Source organism: Erithacus rubecula (assembly GCF_903797595.1).
Source record: "Erithacus rubecula genome assembly, chromosome: 12".
Taxonomy (NCBI): Eukaryota; Metazoa; Chordata; class Aves; order Passeriformes; family Muscicapidae; genus Erithacus; species Erithacus rubecula.
This window is the reverse complement of record NC_136664.1, coordinates 13383186-13406438: the sequence shown is the minus strand read 5'-3', so window position 1 is coordinate 13406438 and position 23253 is coordinate 13383186. Positions and strand designations below refer to the sequence as shown.

The 23253-nt window shown below is 37.0% G+C and overlaps 1 long non-coding RNA gene across 1 annotated transcript in view; it reads left to right on the top strand.

Annotated features, from left to right (window-relative positions):
- LOC306806794 overlaps positions 1 to 23253 on the top strand; it is an 80991-nt gene that overhangs the window by 7741 nt on the left and 49997 nt on the right. The window contains exon 3 of the long non-coding RNA XR_013775578.1: positions 15477 to 15552. This is a non-coding gene — a long non-coding RNA (uncharacterized lncRNA). The remainder of the gene's footprint in view (positions 1 to 15476; positions 15553 to 23253) is intronic.

Here is a 23253-nt window from a genome sequence, read left to right as displayed (position 1 = left end):
AAATTGAGTCTCTTCCTGTGTAATTTAATGATTTTGTTGTTGTGGTTGGTTGGGGTTTTTTTTGTTTTTTTTGTAATTCGAAGTAGGAGAAAAAGGCCTGAATAAAAAATAATGAAAGGGTTTGTGAGAAGCAGTAATACTTAATATATTCAAAGATGGTTCTTATGATTTGGTCACAGGGTTCACATATAACATTGGAAAATTTGAGATCATCTAATCAAACTTCCCCAAAAATGAAGGCCAGACTGCCTTGTTCTCAGCTAAGACTATTTGTGACATTGTTGTTCTAAAGAATTTCTCCAATGATGCATTTTGGTTAATGCTTGTAATAGAGCACAGTAGTTATCCCTTTCATAAGCTAAATGCAGTATCTCCAGTTAAAATCTGATTTGCAAATTAATCAGGAAACAGGAAGAGTCCAGACAAAAAGGTACTGCGAAGGGAATCTGGCTTTCTCTGTCTATGCAATTTTCTCACCTTTTAAATGTCATTTAAATGATCTGTATTATGTTGGACATGCAACTTGGCATATCAGACAAATATTGGAGATTTCTTCCTTTTTGGTTTTTTTTTTTTGTTTGTTTTTTGTTTTTTGGTTTTTTTTTGTTTTCTCTGTAAGGAATGAAGGAATTTGGCATCTTCTGCCTGTGAAAAAAAAATGCTTAGTTCCACTTTGGTTGTCTCTGCAAGGGGATATCCACTGCAGCCCCCTGCAAGTCTGCACCCACGCCCGGCCAGTTTCCTGCTCACAGCTGTGGCCAGGGAAGCTCCTGCAGCCAGGCTGTGGCTGCGCTCTGTTGAACTGGAGGTGGCAGTCACTGACCAAATACTCCTCAGCTAGAGATCTGGGGCTTGAGAAACCCCGGCTTTTCTCAAGGCCAGAGCTCTCCCTGGAACGCTTTCCAACCCTCTTTGATTAAAGCTGGGAACAGTTCTTTAAGATCGTGTGCCAAACGATGGCTGTCACCGGGGTATGCTTTGTGCTGTGCTACATTCTGTTACATGCTAGCAGCTCCCTCTAGGAAAAGTCTGTGGTAAAGGACTTAAACTCGTTTCTCTTGCTGCTTATTTGCTTTTTCCTGCATCCCAGACATCCTCCGTGCGGCGGTGAAGCAGAGGCGGGCTGGCTCTGTGATAAGGGTTGTGGCTATTGCTGCTGCTGTGCGAGTGCACTGCTGCAAACACTGTAGGGTGGCCCTGCTGCCTTGCCGAAGTCTTCCTGTTCTGCCTTGATTGTCAGAGAAGCAGGCACAAGAGAAGAACAATTACCGTGGTTCATCTTGGATATATTCAGATAAATTTGAACTTTGAAGTCTTCTTTCTATCTGGAGAGAAATTAATCCCTCCTCAAGTAAAATGGAATGGGCATACTTTTAATTTCTGGTTAAAGCTGAAGCATGCAGTTCAAAGAACATTCTTGTTCCTTTCTCATTTTTATCAGCAAATCTTGAAGAAAAAAAAATTAAAAGGAGAAAAGCCTGGCATTTAAAATGTGGCAGTTTTCCAAATCTAAGTAATGTTGTCGCTGCCTTTAAAAAAAATAAAAAATACTGTGTGTTGTGATAGTTGGGGAAGCACCTGAGCTGAATTCAATTACCTTAAGGTGATGAACCTTATGTGCTGGTTATTATTTGTCCCTCTGAACTGTCTCCTTTCATTAAAGGAATGGTTTTTCGTGGGCAGCGAGGAGCTGGGCCGTGTGTGCCCTGCTCGCTCCGGAGCCCCCGGGCCGCCTCTCGCCGCTCGAGGGAGCTCTTGCTCGGGAAATGACTCCGGTCCCACCTGAACCTGCCTCTGCCCTGCCCACACCTAAAATCCTGCTTAACCCCCCCTTAAACTTCACTTTGTCACACTAAGCGTTTTACATTGAAATTACTCATCTGAAATTTTCAGTTAGGACAGAAGTATCAGGAATTGTTTCCATAGTAACTTGAAAATAGATGCTTAGAAACACAATCTACTAAACTGTCAGTAAAATAAATTTGGAAGAATTTTGGTAATGGGACTTCTGTAAATTTAATAAACTGTAATTTTCAGCAAAATCTAGTCCATATTTTCAGATCAGATAGCTCTGGCAGTTGGTTATATTTTGGTATAGGGGAAACCAATGTGAATACAATCCAGTGCTTCCAGTTTGGACCTGGTAACAGAAATAATAGTGAGAAGAATATGGTCATGCTTTCAAAAAGAAAGGAAAATAATACATTTTGAAACCTATAGGTAACAGCAGAAAAGGGGAAAAAAAAGATTTTTAAATGGCAAACAAACCGAAAGCAGAGGATGACTTATGTTTGCAATAGATCTTGCAGTAACAGGGCACTGTAGGGAAGTGCTGTGTCATGGAGAGTGGCAGCCAAAGCCACTTTTCTGTTTCATTTCATGGGAAGTAAGTGCAGCCACCTCTCATGGGTGTCTCAGGATCATAGCTAGGACTTGTAACACCCCGTGTTGTCTTTTAGTAGAGATCAAGCTTTGTTTGTTAAGGGAATTCTTTACTTTCTGATCTTTCACTTAAAAGGAAACAAGAGGAAAAACTCAGTCCTTCAACAAGTTTAGAGATTATTTCCTAGGTTAGTTTCCTAGTTAATAAAAAAATAATTTTGAACCTAAACAGTCAATTTTTTTGTATTCCTATTGATTGCTAAGAGTTAGTGAAGAAAACCTTTTCCTTTTTGCAAGTCTGTAAACTGTGAATGAATTATTTTTTGAGCCTTCAGAAAATAAAAGTAAAGAGCTAAATGGTAGACAGCAAGCCTTTGCCTGGTATCCAAGAAACACACATTTGGCAATAATCCTGGGGCTTCTGATTACAAGCTGAAAGGGAAAACTTTATTATTTAAAGTATAGAAGAGACTGAGAGAAGCCTTTTCTGTAGTATTCTTGATTACAGGAATGTAGTCTGTCATTTTACAGAGATAAAACACTCTGCTGCCAAATCACTGGATCGCAGAAACCAGAGTGTAAAGTGTAAGTCTAAGGGCAGAACAGGGTGATGCAAACTGTTACATTCTAGGGTGTGTTTTGTGTGTATGTGCATTTTAAGAAAGGGACATAGTAACAATGCCAATAATATTTTAAAATACCTTGTAGAAACCGTATTGCTTATTTCTGACTAATAATGTCAGCATGTTTTAGGAAGTATCCTGAGTGAGTTGTCCATATATAGTTCACTGTATAATATATTTATAGTTATATATATTTATAATAGTGATTTGCTGTGAAAATTTTTATTTCTAGGCAAGTAGGTTAGCATCACCTCAGGTATAATTTCAAGGAATTTCAGGTTTCAGGATCGACTTTAAGAAATATATCCTTTTAAGAGACTCAGCTTTGCTCTTTCATCATTTATAACCTGCATAGCAATGAAGCTAAGATTTGTGTTTTTTTACTTTGGTATTCCAGCATAGAACTGGTAGTGCATGCTGGCTTCCTAACTACATTCAGTGAACGGGGCAAAGAGCTTTTTTGAACTGCTTGGGGAAAAATGGTCTGTGTGTTGTCAAGTGGTTGTTGCCTTATTAAGCTTTAAAACAGTTTGGTTTATATAGGGGAAAAGATCTCTAACCTTGGGGCCTTTAATTCATTCAGGTCTATTGGCTAAACCCAGGAACAATCACAATTAATCAAACAAGCTGATCTGGCTCAGGAAATAAAAATATAGTAGCTGGTTTTGACATGCTGACAATTAAGTGAGCAGCTGACTTTGGCTGAGTAAATATATTGATAATTTTGTGGCTGAGATGCCCTGGTGGGGTAAGGTCTCACAACAATAAATACTGTATTTCCAGCTGGAGAAGAGAGTAATGAGCCCAGCTGCCCTCCAGCATTGCTGCAGCTCACAGCACTCTACCTTCAACATTGCCTGTTCCTGTCAAGTGTGGGAACATGTGGGCAATAACTGCTCGGTGCTGACAGGGAGCAAGCCAAGCACTGCCATAACGGGGGGAGAAGGAGAGTTCAGTGCTGGTTCTGAGCTGACAGAGGGCACACAGCCTGCCTACAACAAAGCAGCAAGATGAGCTACATCAAATAATAGTTTCCTCCTACTGCTGGCAGAGCTGTATCAAAAGAAGTGTGATATGGCTAGAGATCAATAAAGGAGGGAGCCATCCCTTACAAAATGCTTTAGACATCCTTTGGAAAGGGAATATGCTGTATTAATCCTGAGAGACAAGTATTGGGTATAAAATAGAAATAACTACATAAGTATTGAGGATCTTTTTTCTATTTTATAGTATATGTATAAAGTCTTCCAAAGTTAAAGACCATGCTCGGAGTGCCTGTACGTAGTTTTTTGGTTTTGTAAATTAGGATTTTAATCCTAGCATCTGCTGTTCTCCTGAATAATTAAAGTAAGCTCCTTAGCCTTATGCACTAAGATTCCAAACACTTCTACACAAATAGTAAATAATTTGCTTTTCAGAACAACCAGATTTACTTCATTCTCCACTCTGACCCAGTATCACCATGGATAGTAATAGCAAGATTTACATCACGTGTATTTGTTCTGTCTAATATACTCCAATTTTCCTTCCAGTACAAATAAATCAAATCATTTATACTCTCTAACATGTATACTGCTGATATAAATTTATACTAACACTGTTCTGATTAAATTTTTGGTGGAGATAATAATGGGGAAGGGAAGACTGAGCTATTTTACGTTTTTATATTAGGTATGAGAAGGATACTGGCTTGGCCACTAATTCCTCCTCCTGCCCTTTGGTCCTTATTGCTGTATTGCAGTGCTGAATCTTGCCTGCACTGGTCAAAAGCCTTCAGCTGGCTTGGTGTACAACTGTATTAGCAGTCAAAACTCCATGTAATTTAAAGTAACTCATTAGATGTTTGATTCTTTGCCTTCATTTCGTGTTGTCCATCTGAGCCGTGAAAAAATGTTTGAAATCTTGCAATCATTTCCAGCATCTGAAGATCCTCCTAGCATGGTATTTCTGGGAGGGTGTGTTAGGAGGAAGATTATTCTAGAATATTTTAAAAAAACCTCTCTTTCTTTTTTCTTCTAACAAAGAAAGATGGATGTGATTTGGGATTGAGTTTAGAACTTTTTTGAGTAGAAAATTTGGATTTTATATAAAAGTAAGTGTAATTGTGTACCTGTTTTAAGTGTATTATGCAGATGCCTCTTGAGTGAACCGAGAGCTATCCTATTCATTTTCAGCTTAGTGAGGAGGTGAAGACTATAGGGATTATGATGATATTTACTTTTTTCTGAATGTCATATTTTCTTTTAAATATTATGCTATAACCTTTCTCTCACTGTAGTTTGCTTTGTAGGTTAAGGCAAAATTGATTCCTGAGCAGGAATTTGACACAAAACTTGTGTGCTTCTTAAATTTTGTGTAAACTCCAGGTGGTGCATGGGATTTAAACTGGTATTTTGTAGAGTTGAACTTCACCTTTGTGCCCTGGTTAAGGCATTTTTAACTCGATATCAGCATGTCACTTGTGAGCAGAGACACCTAATAAGAGTTGATTTAAGCTTCACTTTTTTCACACTGAATTTCTAGAGGTTTTGAATAAAAGCTGTAAAGAGTAATCCCTATTTCTTCATTGTCACAAGACTGTTTTCAACATCTGTTACCTTGTGCCCGCCTAGTGAAAGGTGCTAAGGAGCTGCCACTCTTATGTCCTAGATTGTCAGTACACCAGATCAGCCCATCATTTGATCTGTCCCTGTGGCCAGTTTGCCATGATGCCCATAAATGAAGAAATTTCTGAAAAATACCTATCCTTAAAGGCTGAGTTCTAATACATAAAATTTGAAATTGAAGTTGTCATATACATTACAATCCACTTACATTGATGAGTATTTAAATTTGGACTCTATCAGTGCTGTCAGTCAGACATGCTTGATTATGTTTATGTTCCCCAGCCAAACTGTTGTACTCCTTATGAATATTGGCCAATACCTAAAGTGTTTAAGGAGCTTCTCAGTTTTCAGGTATGCTTCCATTGTGATGAATCAGGAAATGTTTCTCTGCTATTGCACTTGCTTTTATTTATTAGGCTGAGGATCTTTGGTTTCATTGTTGTATTAGTCCTTGTACCTGAGGCCAGAATTTAGGGCAATGCTATATTAGTAATAGCTCAAGTTAAAAATATTCTGTAACAAAGGCATGGTTCAGTTGATTTAAGGACTCCAGTAATGCCTCTTACTTTATTGTACTGTCATTATTCAGTGCAAGGATTAAATTTTTTGTTATCCTTTATCATGTAACAGTGTAGGAATTGTAGCTGGCATGGCCTTTGATTCTCCAAAGACATACAACTCCAAATTTCTTTATCCTGCAGTCATGAACCAGTATAAACACTGGCAGAAAGGAGCAAGTTTCTTTCATCCTTTCTGTAAGCCCCTGAGAACACCAAACAAAGTAAACTGGTAGCTAAAATGGACCACATAGCACAGAACTGGAGAAGAGCATAAAGGTGGAGTACACATAGTTTTGCAGGCAAGAAGTTTAATTAGGGTTGGGTTTCAGAAGCTTTGATATGCACCTGTACAAGTGTATATTTAAATGTCTTGTGCCATTATAATCAAAACTACCTTTAATAGATATTATAAAAGCTAAACCAGCAGTGATGATTAGTCCTTTGGTAAATTTGGAAAAATGCATGAGGATTTATGAATGTTTGCAAAAATAATCATTAAAAAATCCCCTGAACTTGTGGTTCCAATTGTGCTTTTAAAAGTTAAAAAGCATTTCTGTAAGACTGTGCTGTCTGATTTAACATTGTCTAAATTACAGTCTTGCTGTCTTCCTTGCTCAACACAGTTCCAGGGCAGCCTCATTACTTCTTTTCTGACCTTTGCCTGTGAGTTGGCTCTGAGATAATGTCCTGGAAGGCTTCAAGGCTAATACATCTTTCTGATTTAACAGGGTTCCCTTGGTGTTCCAGACTTTTTGGTTTTCTTTCTCTAAGCTAACCCAGTGACATGTACTCAACACAGCAGTGCATTCATTAGGGCTGAAAGTGTCCTGCTGATCTCACAGCTGAACAACTGAAGAAAAAATTACTTAAGAAGGACCAATCATCCTCTCTAACTTTCTATGTAAAAAGTAGTGCAGAAGGTGCATCAGTGGTTTGTGTCTGTATCCTTTTAAGACAGCACAAAACAAGAGCTGTTTCTCTAACCAAAATTTATGTTGGCAATTATAGGAGTAGCTTCAAACTATAAATTGAGTGCATTCAGAAATCTATTGATGCTTAATAAATCTCTATTGTCTTGACAACTTTATATGCCAAAAGGTAATCTTTCTTTGTATAAATATTGGTGGTTTAGAATTCAAACTTCTTGAAGTGAGTGCTTCAGAGGAACAGCAACATCAATTGTGTAGTAAAGGGCTTTTATTTTAGCAGAGGTTAAAAAAAAGCCTATGCACTGAAAGCTACTTATAGGATTGCATCATCCAAGTCTGAGATATTTATAGGTGAGTTACAATTACCTTCCTGTATATCTATTTTCTGTCTCTTCTAAATCTGAGGCCATATTCTATAGGAGGAAAGCAGCTTGACCCAAAGATCTCTGATGTGTTATTTTCTATGGTGCTGTCAGTCACTGCTACATCAGCTGGGAAAGCTGGGGCAGAAAGGTCTGCAGGGAGCTGGTTTGCAGCCCTGTCTTTTCTCACTGCTCACTTTTGAGGAGCTTTCTCCAGCTGAGTTGCACAGATAATGATTGTTCATATCTTTCTGCCTTTATGTGGACTTTGGCAAGTGCTGTGTTCTTCCTGCATCTGCTGCAAATCTCTGAAGTGTGTTTACCAGCACCCTGTAAACTCTAGATCTCCTTTAACTTGAAGGAGACAGGCAAGGAGATGATACAGCACTTGCTGATAAGCTGTTTAGTGTCATGTGCTTTGTTAGTTAAGCTTTCTTTTTATTGACTTTCTATAGTTCATAGCTTATCTGTAAATAATGCTGAATCAAGAAAAAGTAAACACAAACAAATATAAAAAGGGCTGGTTTTATCCACTTTTGCTTAAAAGCATAAGATCTGTATTTTGGGGTTTCTAGTGCTTAGGATATATTGTTTCACAGTGCACAACTTGGACAGATGTGATATATGGTGCTTTGCCAAAACAATGACTGTAATATTCAACTGTCATCTCCAAACCTTATGTTATAAGGTTGGAAAAAGTAGTATTGAGACAGACTCATTTTGACAAGGCTGTCTGGAAATAAAATCTTCAAAGTAGTAGTGATGGGAAATGTTATATTGTAACGGTATGAGGGCAGTATTGGTAAGCATTTTTCCCAGGAAGAATGGCAAAAGCACATGAGCAAAGCATCACTGGTACGCCTCCAAAGACAGAAATCATGTAACCTAATGCTTGTTGGTGCAGATACAAGCAGAATAGGGCATGATGAGCCCAAAATGTGTGTCTTATTGACAAGAGAACAAAGCCTTGTCCTGTGCCAAGCTTCCTTCTGTTCTCTTTAGAACCTCCTGCTGAATTTCCCAGAAGCAGACCAGATGTGGGTGAAAAGTTTGGGGGTTTTTCTTTGAGGTTTTTTGTTTGTTTTTATAACACACTTTTGCCCAAAGGAGCCATGTTATTCCATGGTCCCATGGCAACAAGGCAAGCAGGTTTTTGCAGCTTATTTTTCTATTGGAGGTAGAGACATCCTATAGAATCATTGCTCTGTCTCAAACTTTTAAGGTTGAGACTCTAGAGGAGCAAAGACCCTCTAAGCTATAAAAAGCCCACAAACTCAACTGTCAGGATCTCTGTAGAGCTGATCACTTGTAGGAACAGCAGCTGGCAGCACTACTGCAGGTTTGCTGCCTCCAAGAGCTTCCATGTTGGACAGCCACCTGCTTTCCTGTGTCTAGAGCTCCTCTTTGGCTACAACATGAGTTTTTATGAGCACCTGAAAGTAAGGATTTTATTTATGATAAAAATGACTTGTTTCTACATAGTCATTACTTACATAACTAGATTTATCAGAGATAGTATGCTGCTTACACAAATAACTGCTCAGCTGAGTAAGTCATAATGTATTCCTTATCTCTTGTCAAGCAGTCGGTTTCTTCAGTTGAAAGAAACTTAATTACCATAATTAATTGCAATATTAATTATTACACTGCCTTGTATTTGAATGTTGTCACTAGCAATAAATGTAAAAGGGCTTGAGAATCATTAGGGAATTATTTATACTAGATTTTTTATGCTTATTAGGTTGCTCTTAAAAAAATAGCAACCCTCAAATGTTTCCAATACTACAGGAGTTTCAAATCTATTATATATTAAATTTTTTTCTCTTGATATTTACTTTAAAAAAAGTCCATTTTTGAGGTATGTTTTGAAAGGATAGGGATCATCTCTGGAGTTCAGAATTTCTATTCTAGTCCTCTCTTTCCCTGGGAGAACAAAAATGTGTGCGTAGCCTTTCGAGCCTGTTGTGGTTCAGGATATGCAGCAGTAGAACTTGAAGCCTTTCATCTTCTTTTTTTAATTTGCTTTCATAGCCACAGGTATAAATGAAGTATTTGTTTCCATTTTCTCTAATTTTCTGTTTAGTTTTACAAAAGCAGACTCTTCTTGGAGGCATTAAATAATCCATTACTAAGATGCTTTTTTCTTGCAATGTTATGGGCTTTTTTCCGACAGGGAATGGACTGCTTTGTTCAGTATTGTGATCTAAAATATCCCCTTTTGCTGGAAAGGCTGCCTTTTCTTTCTACCTGGAGATGACTGGGCACTAGATATAAAGAAGAGCTGAGCATAAGTTAAAAAACAATACATAAAAAATCAATTAATAGATCTAGGCCAGCAAAGGGAGACATTTCAATTTAATATCAAGTATAGTCACTAACCTTTGCTGCCATTCTCTGTGACCATTCCAGCCTTTAGAGAATTGTGTTGATTTAAATTGAATCAAAATTCCAGATTACTACAAAGTCAGAATTTTTGATGATGCTGTAGAGAAAATGAATTTGTTCTTTTTCCCCACACTTTTTAGGTTTTTGCTAGGTTCTGGTTTTGTTTTGCTGGCTTTTTTTCTTCTGAAAGACAGAGGGAACACAGTTCCCCTAGCATTGTTCGCTGCCTCTGGTCCAGAACAGAGTTTAGTCATTCCTGTTACGTTCCTTTCTGTGTCAAAACAGTTGAATCTATTCTGTGACTTCTTTTTTTTGTTTCACTTCTAGTATTCTCTCTGTTGGGAGTGGGAGGAACTGTGCCCAAAACCAGATGACATGAATGTGCTGTTGGCCAGGAAATGACAGTTTAAGCAGTAATTTGTTTACAAATGTTTACACTAGAACAACATGACCTGAGTAATGAACATCACCTGTTCATATGCTGCCAAAAGCTACTGTCAGCATAATCCCTATAGCAACAACAAAGCCAATATTCTGGGTGCAGAAAATTGAAATCTATCATTAATGTATCTGGTGTATTTGCAATTTTGTGTGGATAGTTACTCCTGAATTTTTAAAAAAATATAAATGCAATTTACTCATTAATAAATACACTACAATTGCTCATATTTCAGGACCTGAAAAAAAGGAAAAGTAGGGAGAATTTGTGCAAGATGTGATAGCTGTGTAGTCAGGATCCTGCTAATATCTTGAGATAACACTGGCAAAAAGCTATATTTACCTCCTTGCTTTTCTGGTTGTTCACTTTGCATGGTTTTAAATCTGATTTTAAAGAGATCTTGTGATTGAAACTTGTAAGAAGTATCATGCTCTGGATCATGAAAGGGACATTGTGGTCAGATTTTGTTCTGCTTTTTGTAGCCATAATACAATATTATTGTTTTCTTAGCACACATGAGAGTAGAGCAGTGGTTACTCTTTGCCCAGAGACAGCAGGAAGTAATCATATGGAAGGAAGGGGAAGATGGTTAAGCTGTTTGGGAGTTGGATAACTTCTGTGTGTTGCTGTTTTCGTTCTTTCCCTCTAGCCTGGATAACATGCTTACTTGTATGTGTTTTTTTAATACTCTTTTTTCTTCATTGCTGTTTTGGGTTTTTTTCTGTTATGGGAATGTAGCTCTGGAAAATTGCCAGAGTTTGTTTTAGAGGAAAATATAATGAGGAGAATGCAGATTCCTGATGGTGATGTGCATGCTGTCTTGTTTCAGGAGCACACAGCAGTCTAAAGTTGAAAAGCCTAAGGTGAATATTTCATGTCTGCTGTAACATTTAGAAGCAAAACTGAATTGTATAGAAAACTGGTATTGTCACACAAGGGTGACACTTAAGTAATGGCAATACTTAGGGTATTTATATCCAGTTGCATTTTATTACTGCATCAATTAAATTAATAGACAAATTGGATAATTTGATCTCCAATGTCTCAAAGAAGAAAACACAGTTATCTGCCAGTTATCAATGGCAGAAGGGGGAAGGAAAACAATTACTCCTGAGAGGAAAGTTATTATTCTATCTTTTGGAACTTGTCTCCATCCAAATCCCTATCCAAGCAGTATTATTTTGTGATATGATTGTAGTACAGCTGTGTACTTAAAATTACAGTGCACAGCTGCAAACAAACCCTTCAAATTGTTGACATACTTGAATTAGAAAGGCACAAACATAGATGCACCTTTCCTCACAACCTTTACTGAATGATTTTTGAGTCTGCAAGTGGAATGGGCACAGGAATCAGGTACTTAACCCCTGAGATACTTCTTCCATGACCATGCCTTAGTTATTACCAAAATGTCTCATCACTGCAAGTAAGTTTCTCCTGTCTGTTCTTTGCTTATTTATTTTGCCCTCAGGGTGCTTTGGAACAGAAGCCTTTCAGTTGTATGCTTATCAGGATGTAAAAAGAATTTTGCTCTTACTTTGACCGCTGTTAAGTCGTGACAAATCTTATGAAATAAGTGAATTGTACAAGTTCTGTAAATGAAATAGCAGGTATTTATCTTGTCTCCCCACTCAGTCTTGCTAGGAAAATGAGAAATCTGGATAGAGTAAATAACCTTTCCATGGAGATGGGAAAAATAATAAATGTAATTGTAAAGAGGGCATGGCATGCCTTTTTTCTTGAGCCATTTCTGCTTTGGCCCGCTGACTTCAAAGCCTGAAATGTACATTAATGTAGCAATTCAGTGAACTGCTGCCTAGTGAAAGAATTTTTAAAAAGCTTCTGTTTTGGTAGGGGTGTAACATTCTTTCTTCCAGAGTAAGTCAGACTTTAGAAAAATATAGTTTTTTTGTTCTCTTTCCCTCTGTATGAGCTATGTGTTCAGCTAAAAAGATTTATTAAAAACCTTTTCACTTGTTTGTGTTCAGGAAAGGGGAGAAAAAGTTATTTCTTTGATGTTCCCAAGGCTTTCCACGTAACTGGATTAAAATCTGAACCATGTCAAGCAAAAGCTGTGTCAGTAATGTATCCTAATTTGTTCCCCTGAAGATTGATGTGATGGGTTATTCAAGCTTACCTCTCTCTTCTGTTATTTGAACAGCTAATTTCCAGATAGTCATGCATTATTCATCTTAATGCTGATAGTAAGCTGCTAATAAAACAGGAAATATCTAACTCTTCTATTACATGTTCCACAATATCCTTCTTTCTCTCCTTTATACATACTTTTAAAAAAAATTATGTTGTCCAAGATGAAAATATGCATATTTGAAATCATATATGTGCACTCTTACAGGGCTGCTGGATAACTGTTTAGCAGATTGTCTCCCCTATTTGTGACAGATATTAATGGGTCAGTATTTGAAATTATTGCTAAGGGAACACAACATTGTACTTTCTTATGTTTATTTGAGGTGGACTATGAATTATTATCTGCATACAGACAGCAGAGAGCAGTAGCCTGGGCTTGGTCAGATGGCATGAACGACAGGGATATAAAATAATTTCATAATCAACAGCTTTAATGGATGATAATACTGTAGCAAAAAGCAGAGCTGGCTGGCTTTGGCAGCATATTCAGTCTGAGGGTACTTTTGTTATTATTTGAGCTAACACTGACATTAAACTAATGAAGATACATTTTTTAGATGTATTGTGTGCCGACATTATCAGGCACATGGCCCCATTTGATGAGAAAATAGGTTTAGCTATTTTTTGAAATGTTTGCTGGTGGAGCAGGCTAAAGAGGACAATATTCTTGAATAATCAGATTTGTCTGTGCTTAAGAGGTTTTTTGCACTAGAAACGAGGAACTTGGTAGTTTATCTACTTTATCCCCCATCAGGATCATGAGAGATGCATCTCTGCAGCTGACTGCTACAGTGTAAAGCACCCAGAAGTGTCAGGAAAATTAGACCCATAGATGGGGAATAAACTTCACTGGTAATAAATGAAACAAATCATGCATTAGAAGACTGGGGTGTTTCAAAGATGCTGTAGTGTTTCTGAGCTCTAGAAAAGTAAACCTATTTTCAATTTGCAGCTTTATAGAGACACATGAATTATGCCTTGGGTTACATCCAGAATTCAGTTTGTCAGCCCTTTGTAGGCTGTGGTTGTGTAGCATCTGTTCTGATACTTTTGTAACCTAACCTTTCTTTTATACTTTCCTACCTAACTTTTCTTTTTCTCTAAGAAGTTGTAACAAAGATTTTTTCTTCAAAAATCCTTTTAAAAATAGTAAAAATAAGCATTAGATCAGATGTGGCATTTTGCTTATGTAGCTTGGCTGCTGGGAACAGAGAACCCGGTTTCATTTAATTTGCTAAATCGTCCTTCAGTTCTTCAATTCTAGGCATTATCCATTTATATTCATACAAAGTCTTCCTTAAAAAGGAAAAAAAAAATCAATATGCACATCTAACTTTAATAAGAGGGGTTTGCTGTTAATCAATAGGATCACTAACATAATGAATTACCCTTCAAAATAGCACTGTAGATGTTTGGCTCTCTCTTGAAATCTTTCAGCTTGAGTGTGCTTTTGTGTTGAAAAGTATTCCAGTACGTTCAATGAAGCTAATGTCTATTATTCATAGGGTATCCAGATCCTGCTCCTTAGGAGAGTGTATTTTTTTTTTATGCTTATACATTGAATCTGGTGGACTTTATATTAGACCCCAGAATTTGACTCCTGTCTGAAAGAGAATCAAAACTGTATATATTTTCCCCCTGGATATTGGGTATTCCTATTAAGTTTGGCCTGGGGCCCACAGGCAGGCTTGTCATTCATTTCAAATATTCTCCCATCAGGCCTGGAAGTGCTTCCATGATGAAAGAAGAGAAGGCAGCCCCATGGTTAGGCAAGCAGGAGACAGGTTATTGCATCTTCAAATGTACAGCAGACACGTGGTTCTGCTTTGAGACAGCCTTGGCTTTCTGCCACTTCCTTCAGTTGCTTCATAACTTAACAAAGCAACAAACTGCAGTTTCTTGCAGTTTTACAGAAATAATATTTCATTATACTCAATGTCTGAAGTGACAGTTTCTTATCTTTTGGGATTTTTTGCAAGATTAATTTCTGTGCAGTCCTATGGCAAAGATAAGGACTCCTGTTCTGATTCACATAAAACTAAATTCAATTACATCTGTTTCCCTCAGTAGTTGTGGTCCTTGTATGAACACTCTGCATATTTCTTTTTGTTTAAAATGATGCACAAGACATTTAGGAATAGGAAAATTAATGTAGAAATAACTTTTATGTTTTCTGCTTCTTGCTGATGTTCCCCTAAGCCTTGAGGGTTACTTCTTACCTTGAGCACCTTGTTTGGTACTGTTGCCAAAGAATAGTTGGTAGCCTTTACTTGTGCTCCTGAGGGGAAGAGAGAGTACTGAAAAAGGATTTTATGCTTTTTATTCCTCTTGTTCAGCAGTAGAATTTTTCAGCTGCAGTAATGTTACAGGTGGTGCTAAAATGTCATGAAATCCTAATGTTACACATCTGGCAACTTGTAATGGAAACTATTCTCTGAATGTATGTAATGCAGCTTTTTATAAATTGGCATTTAGACCAGATATTTCTTATTTTTAAACACAGTCATGCAATACTTAATTCTACTTCTTGTAGCTCTTTGTGGGCAAAATTCCACATTTGCTTTGGAGAGCATTTTATCTTATAATGTTAATAATTGAAGGAAAGTTGGAACTACAATTAAAAAACAACCAAGCACACCAAACTGTATGTTCTAACAATTCATGTCATGTTTGGATTCTGGTATTTTAAGTAAAGGATTTCTTATGCTAATGTCTGTCCTTGCTTCTACTCTGTCTAGAATGTGCAGTACAGTGAAGTTTTCAAAGTCTGAAACTTTAGTAATTCCGGATTTTAAAGGCAAAGAACTTAAAAAGTTTTCTTTTATTCCTACTTCTCTTGCACAGATTTGAGAGCTTGTGCTCAAATGTATTAAAAAAGAATGCAGAAATGTCTGTGAGAATGTGATAACCTTAGAAGTCACACAAAGCTCTAAAAGTAACCTAATATATGAGATTACTTTTAGTATCTGTTACTTTTGTTTTGTTTACTATACACTTGAATTATACATAGATATTTTGTGCTGGTTTTTTATACTCCAGAATTCCCTTTGCTGTTAAAGGTAACCTTTAATGATGACAAAAGATTAAATGGCCTGTGCAGAATCTTTTGCCTCCAGTAAGTGAAAAGCAAACATCTTCATGCTACTAGATCTCTTTGTTTTTCATTACTATAGAAAAATTAAAATTATTTGACTTGGCCTCAGGCCTTCAATTGCTCTGTTGGGTTATTAAAAATACAGTGAGGAGCCAGTAATGAGTGGTAGTCCTTATGTACCTTGGCTGTTTGTTCTTTACAAACAGAAGATTGATTACAATGGCTAAGAGACTTGGGATTTATTGACTCGTCTTCCTAGGAATTTTTTATCTCTTAATTGCTTTCAAGAGTATTTTCCTGCTTTTTTCACCCCCATTAACCACTGAATCATCCTTTTCTATAATAATCAGTAGTAGCTGAGAATGCTAGCCAGTAAACTCAGTCCTAATTGCTGGATTTTTCCAAATTATTAAGAGTATTTGAGGGTGCTTACTGAAATGAGGGAACCTAAAATATTAGGTAGAATTATGTACTTTACTATCTTGAGGGTAATTCAACTGCATTGGGGGGTGAGTTAAACATTGTATCGGAAATGTCCAGTGGTTAATATTTGATTGTTTCCCCTTTTGTATTTTAAAGAAAGAATTCTTTAATTGTCATCTCCTCTCCTGTCTCTGCAAATAGCTTAGGCCCTGGATTCCTGTGTTATTCACAGGTGAATGTAGTAGTTATTACAGACATGTTATGGGCCAACAAAATCCACTCACAAAAAAACACAGGCCCATTTAATGCTGATATTACTTCCCTGAAGTAATACAATAAATTACTTTACTGAAATACTAAATCTTGAGTACTAGAACACCAATGTACTTTGTTCCAGTTTAGCCATATTCGTTTGAGGTTAAGCAGATAATCCTGTGAGCTTTGAGTTTTCTTTGTAGTCTCTCATTTTTCTGGTGGAAAATCAGCTGCAGTATAGTCTCAGAAATTAATGTAATGCTTAAATTCTCAAATGCTATGGTTTAGTGATAAATATTTTGCAGTGTAATTCTTGCTCCTACATAACATTTGGAAGGAAGACAGAAGCAAATGTATGTAGGTAATAATGAACTTTGAGGCTAATTATAAGTTGTAGTATGCATATATTGAAATAAATTTTAGCACGCAAAAAATGTCTAGGAAATCTGTCTGGGATGAGAAGTAATTATTTGGGGAAAATTATGTGATGTACACCTTTTAAGAGCACCGACATAATTTCATTTTCCAGAAGATTCTATAGATTCCAAACCAGGAAATTATTTTGAATTTTCGAGGTGTATAGGTCTTACCTCCCTATTATTTGGTTTACCACAATAATTTGTTTGGTTTTGAACAGAATTTGGGATGAAGTTTTTCAGGGTTTCTCTGGGATACAAGTTATTACAATAAATTGTGAGATGTTAGTGGAAAGAGATACAAAGACATCAAGTTCTTTGTTTCTCCCTGAGCCTGGCTCTGTAAGAACAGACTTATAAAAACTAAGCTGTTTTATCTGGTATATGGTAGATTATCTTCAATAGTGAGATAAGAGGGAACAAGTTGACCATTCAGAAATTACTGTTGTTGACCTACAAAACAGATGGAAAAGAGTTTTTGTTAAGCTGATTGTGTAAAATGGAGTGCAGCAAAGGAATTTGAATATGAAAATAAACTTGAAATTCCGTAGTGCCACAGAACTACATAATACAGCATATTGACTTGTGATTTATGCAATTACAAGGGGAATTGATGCTGTACAGAGATGCTTATTAGATACCACAGGAATGATTTTTGCAGATACAAAAATAATAACTTCTATATTGTTAAATTGAGATGGGTGCTGTAAATACTTATTTTCAAAGCATGAATCACCTCATACAGGTTTTTGATTTGAAAATCCTTTCTCCCATTATAATTAATATTCAGTTTTAGCAGTGTGATCTCACTGTGAAATCAGCTTATCTTTCAGGCTGGCATGGATTAGGAATCTTGTTTTGATAGACAGCCTACAGATCTGAGCAATCATAGGGCTTAGATGTCAACGTTGAAATAAGAACATGTAAAGGTAAATGGACTTGACTGAGTTTTGCTGTGAACAGATATATAGAGCCTGACCATACAGGAAGCTCAGACTGTAGCTGTGGTTTGGTACATCCACATGAATTCAGTTGTTGTATTTCAAGCAGTAATTTGCTAACCTTCCTAGGTATATGTGCTAAGATTTTTATTTTACTTTTTTTTTTCTTTTTTTTTATTTTTTTTTTCTACTTGTGCTCTTGGTATCCTTTCAGATAAAGGATGATTGTACTTAAAGAGTTTGGAAAACTAAATTTTCTGATCAATGATATAAGAACTTATTTAGGAATAATATTTTACAAATAAGAAAAGCCTTTTTTTCCCTCATTCAGCAGGTTTACTGCTAATGCACAGAATTCTTTGTACCAAGTGAAAAACAAAGCAAAGCATATTTTAATGACATAAAGATTCTCTGAAGTGTTCACATGTGCTGATTTTGTAGATATGACATTTAGTGAGGAAGGGAGGAGACATTCACAGAAATGATTTTTTACTGAGAATTTCCTCTATGTGGGACAAAAAACCAAACAGGGATTAATTTTTAGAATTGACAACCTATTAAATCATAGAGCAGGCTGAACATGCCTCTGTGAAAATGCATTTAAAAATGAACAAAGCCTGGAAAGCCCTCTTTTCCCTTCTGCTTGATGTAGAGGTGACAGCCCCGGCGGGCGGGCGGCCCTGCAGGCCTGGGGGAGGCGATGGTTCCCCAGAGCAGCCACACAGCCCCAGGTAGCTCAGCTGGATGCTGCTGCTCTAACATCTAGCTAACAAAAGCCCTGGCCAGCCCTGGCACAGCTAGACTAGCCAGCAGAAAGACTATCCTCAACAGCCCTGGGACACCCCTCGGCAGGGATCAGATGACCTTCTGCAGGATGCTGGCAAGATAATAACTCTTTCACTGCCCAGAGGAGACTTGCAGACCTTTCATCCTCTCTCTTGAGTGAAAGAAAAGGACAGAGAGGAAGACATCCACAGAAAACAGCATAGAGACACTGAAGTCAGACAAGAACGAGGAGTAAGGTTCCAGAGAAGGGGATGATGACTTGTGGATGGAAATTTCTCTTTTAAGCTGTGGAGAAGACAAATCAGATACTCTTTTTTCCCTGTAACTCATAGAAATGCATATGGGGTGGTGGAGTGTTAAAATGAAGCCATGAGCAAAGGCGTTTGTGCTGAAGTAAGCAGATGCTGAAGTAGCTGTGATCTCATGAGAAGTTGGAAGAGAGAGAGTTGAAGACCCTTGATGCCCCCAGGGAAGAAGAAGAAGAAAGACCTCTGCTTTCAAAAGATGGTGAGAGCCTTTGCTTGAACTGCTAATCCTTACATTTATGTGCCCCACAGGTTGATATGGCCCATAAATTCATCTGTGGGAAGGCTGAAAAAATGGGAGGGATTTCATGATTGCAGATTTCCCAGGCAGCTGCTATATGGGGAAACTGAAACCATGAGAGAACTGCTCCTTCTGGAGAAGTCTCCATAGACTGAAGAGAGATACTCCTCTCCCTAAGTAAATTGGAGAAAGATTATTTAAGAGAGGGCAAACTGATTGTTTCTGTACATTGTCAGTGTGAAAGAAAAGAGGTTTGGGGGCAGGAGAAGCGTTCTGAAAGATTTATTCTGATTCTTATTATTTTTTACTTGTAGTTTCTGGTAATAAAGTTTTCTTTATACCCTTCAAAGTTTAAGACTGTTTTGCATTCCTCCTAATCCTACCTCACAGCAGGAAATGAATAAATAACTCTAGTGGGTGCACTGGCGATTTAGCCAGCACTAAATCCATGTCAACAAGACAACCACCTTTTCTTGTAAATCAATGAAAGTTCTTTTCATAACCCTTCTTAGTATTGGTTTAGTAAAAATAGTCATTATTGTTGTAGACAGGTAGAAGAATTATAAAAGAAAGGCCTTATAAAATGAGGCTTTGCTCTGCTAAAATTGCCAAAGCTGTCATTTCTTCTAAGTGCAGATAACAAGCAATTTGCAAGTTCCCATGTGAAGCTATTTTGAGAATGAGAAGTTTGTTTAACAGAACAATCTATTCTGAGGGTGAAAAACAAATGCACCTGTGTAAACCATAAGATTCATCCCATGAGAACCCACAAAGGAAAAATGTACATATCTAGAGAGAGAAAATTTGATAGACATATGCAACAGCCCTTACAGACAGATGAACTGAGTTGCACTGTATTGCTGACCAATTAGGTTTAACACAGTGCCTTCTAATATTTCCCATAAATATGAGCTTTGTGAATAAAGAATTTGCTTTCTGCATGAAGAAAATGGAGTTTCGGCTGATTTATTCCAACAATTATTGCAATATACCATTGGAATTTGTAAATGCTTCGAGGTCATTTTGTCTATAGCAGATGAGAGAATCTCGTGCATTTTAAGTACACATTGGTATATCTGTGGTCAATAAAGAGTCAGGAACAGCATTAAACCTGACTTTCTGTGCCACTGCCATCATCTCTGTAAATCCAGATGTCTCCTCAGACAACTTACAGGAACCATGAATGACAGTCACTTTTATTTTCATGTTATATGTAGGTTTACTTGTACAATTTTCACCACAATTCATTCTTCATGTTAGATAGTTTAATCAGATAGTCTAAGCTACTATAATAAAAGGCAAAAAAGAGTTAGAAATCCCAAAAATATAGTCAATGCTGTTGGTCTTTTCCTGGTCTGTGTGTGAAGTGAGTGTGTCATTGCTAAGGACTATTCAGTGCTAGCAGAGGGTACTGCAGATATGGGAATAATGGAGTTGTCTTAGGTTGCAATGCAAGATGTAACCAGATGTATGTATTCTATCACCATCTGTTAAAACCAGGTGGGGCAGTTTTCTTTATCTCTTCCACACCCATCTTCCCTCCAGGAGATATCTTCTGTTAATGGCACATTGAGTCCCACTGCAGAACTGATAAAATTACATCATCCTATTATGAGATTATCCCCCAGGGGGAGGAGCTAACCATTCCTACCTAGATAAAATCTGATATTTGGAACATCAGAGCAGCTTTTTTCCAGATTCCAGAGGAAGACCAGACCCATCTTCATCATCACTGGACTGTCAGAGGAAAACTGCACCCTTCTACAGGACCTCTGTTAAAGCTGTCACTCCAAGAGGACTGCAGCCACCATTTAATTGGACTGCTGCCAACATCCTGACTGGGTGTCAGGTTGTATTCTGACTCTGTTAGTGGTTTTTTGTACTACCACATTTTTATTTTAATTTTCATAATAAAGAACTGTCATTCCTATTCCCATATCTTTGCCTGGGAGCCCCTTAAATTCAAAATTATAATAATTTGGAGGGAGGGGTTTACATTTTCCATTTCAAGGGAGCCTTCCTTAGCAGACATCTGTCGTTCAAACCAAGACAGGAGTGGTAAATCAGAATGCTCCTAGAAATGTATGAGTTTAATATGGAAATAGACTAATGGTACTTAAGATACTGTACTAGTATGAAAAGTGACATTTTTCACTAATGCCCCAAAAACGTTTAAAAACCGCAACATCAGCTTCAATCAGATTGAGACTGCCAAACCAATACTAGATTCTTTTTCTAGAAATGTCAGCTTTCTGTACTGTGATACCCAGCAGTCTACCCAGCTAATTTTTTTCTCTGCAGTGAAGGGAATTTGATTATACTGAAAGTGGAAATACAGCTCTAATAATTCGGACTAATTTTTTAAAGCACAGCTCAGTAACTGAACCCCACCTTGCCATGGGCTGTGTAGGCAGATTGGTTTTCAAACATGCAATGTGATATTGGAACCAGTTATGCTCAAAAGCCAGGACTGCTTGTGGGAGCTCTGGTGTGCTCTGGGGTAGCCAAAAGGCAGCTGTGTTCTGACCATGTAATCACAAGGCTACAACAGAGACTGAAATATTACTCAAGCCATTTGGGAGCTTCTTCAATTTCCCTCTTCTCCACAGACTTGGGCTCTGCAGGCTTCCTTTGTTTTGTTAGTACACCTTTACTGTTTAAAGGCAACATAACTTGGGAAAAAGTAGGGATCATATTATTTTTAGCACATGAATAAATATACCTAAAAAAGAAAACTCAAGCATGCAAACCTAGCATTTACAAGAGTTATCTGGATTAGAATGACCCATAAACTACATATCACTTGTTCAAAAGATCTGAAACTAACAAACTGTCACAAATAGCATTGTGTGTCCTATAGGTCATGGTGAGATACTTAATCCCGAGATCGATGAGAAGTAAATAAAATCTGCCAAATGTTTTCATTAAATATTCAAAAATTTTAAAGTAAAAAATTAACTACATTTTAAAAACATTTATTTTCTGCATGTAGTGCATTTAAATATAAAGCCCATTTTCATTCTTTCAAATTGAAATACATTCTGGGACCCACACAAAAACTGGCACCAGGGTACACACAGCCCTGTGGTCTAAGATAAGAGCTGATTAAGTTCTTTTTAAACAGGAGATAGAGTTGAAGTTGGAGAGTTTTGAATAAACTCAATTCACCTTTCTTTTTTTCCCCTAAATGTTGAACATTTTAAGCATTTAAAAAAAAAAATCTTTATAATTCTAATGAAAATCTGTGATTACAGCTGTTCATCTTTATTTCAAAGAAATAATTTTTCAGTTGCAAGGGTCACATATTAAGACATTTTTGGGAGGTTTTTTTGTAGTACAGTCAGCACAACAACACGATGGTTTGAGATCCATCTGTAAATAAAGGCTATGCCCACTGCTAGCTGGAGGAATTAGTTTAGTCAAAGGTTTCCTGTAAACAAAATATCCAGATAAGCTCAAACTATCCAGGGAAGAAAGTGGAGGCTAATGTGGAAGTCATGACAAGTATTCTTGGCAAATTGTGATGTGTGTAGCAACAACTACAGGTTATTCAGAGCTGCTGAGAGGGACCCTGAAAGAAGCCTGCTGTACAGGTGCTAATTTGGATTTAAGAAATAGGCTGTACAGTATCAAACTATATAAAAAGCTTAAAAACCACAATGAGAGTATATTTTTAAAATTTTCTTCTATATTCTAAAAATTTTTAAATTAGTCCAAACCACCATTAAAAAAGGTATGAAATGTGCAGTTTTGCAAGTGGAAACAAGGGACACAAGAAAGATTCCACAGGGGTTAATTAGAGTTGCTTTGTGATTTCTTTGTTTCCAGTACCTTCATATACCCAGTAATCACACAGACCTCAGAGCAGTTCTCTTCAGGCAAGTAGGACATGAGCTAAAAGTATCATCACTGATTTCAGTAGGGAAGATTGGCTGCAACAAGGAGTAAAAAGCTATTTTAAGAGACAAATGTACAGTACAATCTATTTATGCAAATACTTGGAAAACTCAGGAACAAAATTGTTTCCTAAGTACGAAGCTGTGAAATCAGTGTGCCATATGGAGCTATAATATACGGCAGAATATTTCAAAATCCTAAACCTTCTTGAAAGAAAACTGTTGTAAAAGCCTGCATCTAGAATAAAATGACTACTCACTTGTGTTTTAACTGAAAGCTAAAATGATATTTCCAAATGTACTAAAAATAATATAACTTGATATTGTTAAAAGGCAGTAACCCTTTTCACTTATGTCTCACAAAGCACAGAGTGAGGAAATGATAATTAATTGAAGGCAAGTGAAACAGATGGCTATAACATAATTCATGAGTCTTAACTGGCACTTAACACTAACTCT